Source organism: Asparagus officinalis, chromosome 7 (genome assembly GCF_001876935.1).
Source record: "Asparagus officinalis chromosome 7, Aspof.V1, whole genome shotgun sequence".
Lineage (NCBI taxonomy): Eukaryota > Viridiplantae > Streptophyta > Magnoliopsida > Asparagales > Asparagaceae > Asparagus > Asparagus officinalis.
In genome coordinates, this window is record NC_033800.1 from 14,224,415 (window position 1) to 14,229,813 (window position 5,399).

Below are 5,399 nucleotides of genomic sequence, written 5' to 3' on the forward strand. Positions count from 1 at the left end.
ACGACTTCCTCACCAACAGCCACTCCCGCCTATCGCCTCTCTCGCCTCTGGTCAACGTCGACTCCGTCACCAACAACGACAACTTCCAGATTCGTGGACTGATCGACTCGCCTCCGGTCAACGTCGAATTTCTCACTTCCTCCGGTTAGTGCTGTAACTCTTTACTTTTTTTTCCTTTTTTTCCATTGTCTCAAAGACGAAGGCGAGAGGAGAGAGCCCTAAAGACGAAGGCGAGAGGAGAGAGCTCTAGCCCTAGGGTCGGGTGGGTTTGAAATGGATTGGAGAGAGGGGGCAGAGTACTGGTATTAGGTATTTGTTTAGTTTATATATAGAATTTGTTTTCAAAAGGTGAAGGAAGAAAAGTTTTTGTTATTTAATTAGGATTTTGGGAGAATGAATGTCATGAGTACTATTGGGGGAGAGGCAAAGCTGATTTGTGATGAGTTGGTTGGTATTTGTGATGAGTTGATAACGGTTTTTTTATTAAACAGGTATGTTTTTTCATTCTTTAATATTTATAATTAGTCCTTTGTTAATATTATGTAATTATTACACATATATTTCATGTTTAGGCATCAATTATGCATTTGTAGAATTTTTAGATTTTTATATGATTTTTCTTATTATTTAGAATATTTAAATATATTTATATTTGACCGCTATTTGACCGTGCGCTATTTGCCGCTATTTCGCCGCAATAGTCCGAAATAGCCTTAGCGGTACCTCGCCGCGACGCGATCCGCTATCAGCAACCTTGCTACACTCTTGTCCTGCTTCTCTATGCACAACTTCTTTCTCGTAAAAAAGTTTTTCTAATGTCATTGATGTCATGCAGTGACAATTTAATAATAAACATTTATCGATAAAAAGAATATGATATAAAGTCAGAATCTCCTCACCAAATTGTGATGTTACTGTTCCATGCACATTTAATTCTTTTGCACCTTATGCTCTGCTTATATTCTCATTGACCTTATTGGCACCTATTTTTCTTCTGAAATTTATTTGTGTCCTTTTTGCTCCCTCAATAAGTTTGGAGCAAGCACCTGCTTTCTTTCTCTTCTTAGGAGCTAGAAGCTTAGTCTAAGACGCTAACGAGAAAGGAAAAGAAAAAATGTTTCTTACATATCTTCCTTGTTTTATCCAACTGGACATAGTAGACTTTTTTTCTGAAGAATATATCTAGTGAGAATCTAGGGGTGATATGCAATGCCCATGTTGTTCATGCTGACCATAGTGATTTTGGTACTATGGATGAAAAATGACTCAAGCTCCCTGAACTAGATGGCACAGTGACTATCAGCTAAGATGCATCACTATTATCATCTAAGCCTTTTCTGTCGAAATAATCAAGGTCTAAGAAGCATGAAAAAAGGCATGCTAATGCACACATGACCGTAAAACACAACAAATACTAAACAAGATCAGCACGGGCTGTGTCCACTACATACCATGCACAAGCACGCATTTAATGTAAAAGTGTTACGCTACAGAGCAGAAGGCTTTAAGATTGATCAAATTCTATTAAGGGCTATTAGCCCAGGCTGGTGCCAAAGTCCTGGCCATAGAAATAATGGGAAAGACAGGATACTAGCATGAACTCAAGCCAAATGGAAGGTAGGAAATTTTACTTAATTGATCTTTCAGTTTAAGGCTGTAAGCTCACACAACATACAAGCAAAACCTTATGGAATCTCCTACATTAAGAAAAACATAAATGGGAAAATATAGGAGTTCAGCTTGAAGTTACAAATATAAAACAAATGAACCAAATTAAACACATCTGGAATTCAACCAGAAGAGATAATTATGTTATTTTTTTCCCCTTGTCTATGTTGCACAAGCACACACTAGAAGCCCCTATTGTTGGCCTTCTTGTTTTGATGATGTTTAATAAACAATTTACAACTAATGTTGTTTGTCTAGTATTTGTGTTTCCTTATTTATTGTAGACAAACAACATGTTGGAGGATGGATGGAATAGCGCTTCAACGATGATATCAAATGGAGGTTGGAGGAATTGTGGAGTGAAGCAACGTACAATTCAAGTTAAAGATCAAGTTCAAGCTTCATCCGCATGTGTACCAAGTTGAGCTACAATGAAGATCAATATCAAACTTGGGTAATTTAGTTTAGAATTTATATTATGTGTGTTACGTACTCTAAGCTCAATTATCTATACACACACATTTATTGGTTTCTTCGTATATATATATAGTTATATATATATATACATAAGTTTTGGTTTCTATGCATATATATAGTTATATATATACATACATAGTTTTTTGAGTTTTCACGTTTATAAATATGAAATCATATATTTCATATTTACTATTGTGTTTTTGAAAACATTGCATAGAATATGCAACTTTGTGAAAATTCTGTATTCTTAGCTTTTGGACTTAACAATAATCATATACATATTTTATTAAGTCTATATAATCATTGTGCAAAGTTTCAAAACATGGTTTAACCAAAATATCAAATTTCACATGTTTACATTTTCGTGTTTTGAACTATTTTGCAAAATGATGATTTTTCACAAATGGGAAATGCAATTTGAAAAATTCTTTTTGTAACATGTTCATTTACATGTTTATATACATTTTCCAAAGTTTCATATTTTTTGGACTTCATTTGTTATTTTTAATAATTTTCCAAAAGTCAAAAAATCTTTTTTCAAAACCTGTTTTCCTGTGTATCTGTTTGCGGTCGACCGCACCGGTCGACCGCCCATGAGTTCAGAACTCAGATTTTGTTTTTATGGCTCGCGGTCGACCGTGACGGTCGACCGAACGCAGTCCAGAGACTTTCGCGGTCGACCGCCGCTTGTCCAGTTTCTTTTTTCGTTGCTCGCGGTTGACCGCACCGGTCGACCGCCGCACTGTCAACTCAGTTCCAACGGCTATTTTTAGAACCGTTGCAGAGTGATTTTTTGGTCTTTTTCTTGGCTTTCTCTTGGCTTTGGGGTTTCTATAAATACCCCACTTACCTCAGTTCTAACTAAGCAATCTAAGAGAATGGTTTAAAAGATTTTAACAAGGGTTTAAACTTGTTTAGTGTTTGTTTAAGTTTGTTTTAAGAAGCTTTTAAGCATTTGAGTGTTTCGGTTTTGTGAATCAATTCCACAAGAGCTTGAGGAGATTATCTATCCTCAAATCTCCATCTCTCTATCTTGATCTAGAGAAGTTTTCCTAAACTCAACTCTAGCTTTACATTTATATACTTGTTTGATTATCATTGTTCTTAAGCTAGATTTTATATTTGAGTTTAGTTTGATTTTGATTTCACTTATTGTTACACACCCACTTTGAGCTTATTGTATTTGCATACATAGTATATTAGGGTTGTGAGAGATTGTAACATTGAGTTGTGCTTAATTGAGTTTTCATCTATTGTAGAGAACAAATTTATATTTATTACATTGTGAGATTGTTAGGTTTTCGGTGAGCTAGAAACCGAGTGTGTTGTGAAGTTTTTGGTAAACTAGAAAACCGAGTGTGAGGAGTGAATGTTGTTCGGTGAGCGTTGAAAACCGACACTGTGAGGTGTAAACGTTATTCGGGTGAGTGTAGAAAATCCGGTTGTGATAGTGGATTTCTCCCCGGAAGTGGGGAGCGGAGACGTAGGACGGAAGGTCCGAACTCCGTGATCATATCTTGTGTTTGAGTGTGCTTTGGCGTTTATTTATACTTGTGTTTATATTTCTTGTCGCCATTGTCATTAGCTCATTATTTATATGATCCACTATCTAGTTCATATTGTTTACCCCTTGTGTTAGTTTTATATCCTTGCATATACATATATCATATTGTATATCTCTTTGATAGGATATATCATCTTGTGTTAGTTTATATATCCTTGCATATATATATTCATCATATAGGATATATCTCATTACTCATATTGCTTATCCTAGCTTATATATCTTGTTATATTTCATACTTGCTAGGATAACTTGTTAATTAATTTTAACTGGCATATAATCGGATTAGATTAGCATAAGACACTAATCACCCCCCTCTAGGGTCTAACACCTATATCCATACCCACCACAAACCTACTCTGACACGTACAAAATATCAGGTCGATATGTGTGTGACATGTCCAGCATCTGACAAGCCATGAACTAGCTTGGAGATGCTGGATATGCAACAGTATATATGTCCAGCTGCATGGTTTATAGTACTAGGGATTAAAATTTTAAATGAATTGTACTCGTGCAACTTGTTATTGCGACCCTTCAGGGTATATCATACTCTATACTAACCATACTCTATCCTAATTCTATAAGCGTGTGCATGTATAACATATATATTATGGCCATATGCACAAGTTATTTATATACTAATTATATATTTTAGATATATTTTCCTGACTTGATGTAAAGACATATCTAAGTGTGCATCATGCATGTATAGCTGAGCTCATCTTTATTATTACGGATGCTCAAGTGTTAGGTAATCATCCCAAGATGTTACTTTTTTAAGAAATTATTATGAAACGTTTCTATGTACATACAGTACGCATTGCCCGTATTACAGTGCAAACACCCGCTTAGAATAAACAATGAAGCACTATTGCTTGGGGTTGCAAACTGTGACACATGCTGTCCGACTGAGAGGATTTACATGCATTATACATTACATGTTTCTTATGTGTGAACTATTTAGTCCAAGTGACAGATGTTGCACGAAAAATAGTTAAGTTTTTTACAATGATAACCCAACTGAAATAAGACTCCATCACTTCATACCATTACAAAGCTTCAATACCACCTAATACGTTCAAAGTAGCAAAATATTCTAATAATCTAGCAATAACATCAGTTCTATACATGAAAAAAGACACAGAAAACTAGATGAAAACAAGATATGTGATCAGTTGTATTGAACATTGTTACATACATCTGGTTTCCAATGCATGTTTTAACTTTTCCCACATCCTCAAGACCCACTGTTAACCCCCATATAATTCCTAACATTGTCTTGCTTAAAACTAAATCATGTTGCTGTTGCTTCCACATACCATTGACTTTAAAGAGACTATTGATTAGGCATGTGTAAATGCATATGTTGATCTTTTGAGAATATTGTAAAGCACTAAATCATTCCATGGCTTGCTTCTTTAATGCAAACCCCTTAATTTGGAAGGACTTGCATAGAAAAAATCTATAATGTTTTGTCATATGATGCTTTGTCATATGCACGCACTATAGAGGCTATAGGGTATTGATTTTGTAATATTAGGGTCTAGAGGTAGCACTGGATTTTTCTCCCACTGTGCAGACTCCTTCATGTAATGGTAGAAAAGTGCAGGTATTATACGGATTGGGACTTTGAATACAAATTTCATGCACGATTCACACCCAAAGATATAATAGTGATGCCCAAGAT

General features: G+C 35.2%; 1 protein-coding gene across 1 annotated transcript in view; it reads right to left on the bottom strand.

Annotated features, from left to right (window-relative positions):
* The window catches only part of LOC109848812 (MACPF domain-containing protein CAD1-like), a gene marked incomplete at its 5' end in the record, with an annotated part of 17,451 nt that overhangs the window by 11,332 nt on the left and 720 nt on the right, over positions 1 to 5,399 (bottom strand). The window lies entirely within an intron of this gene.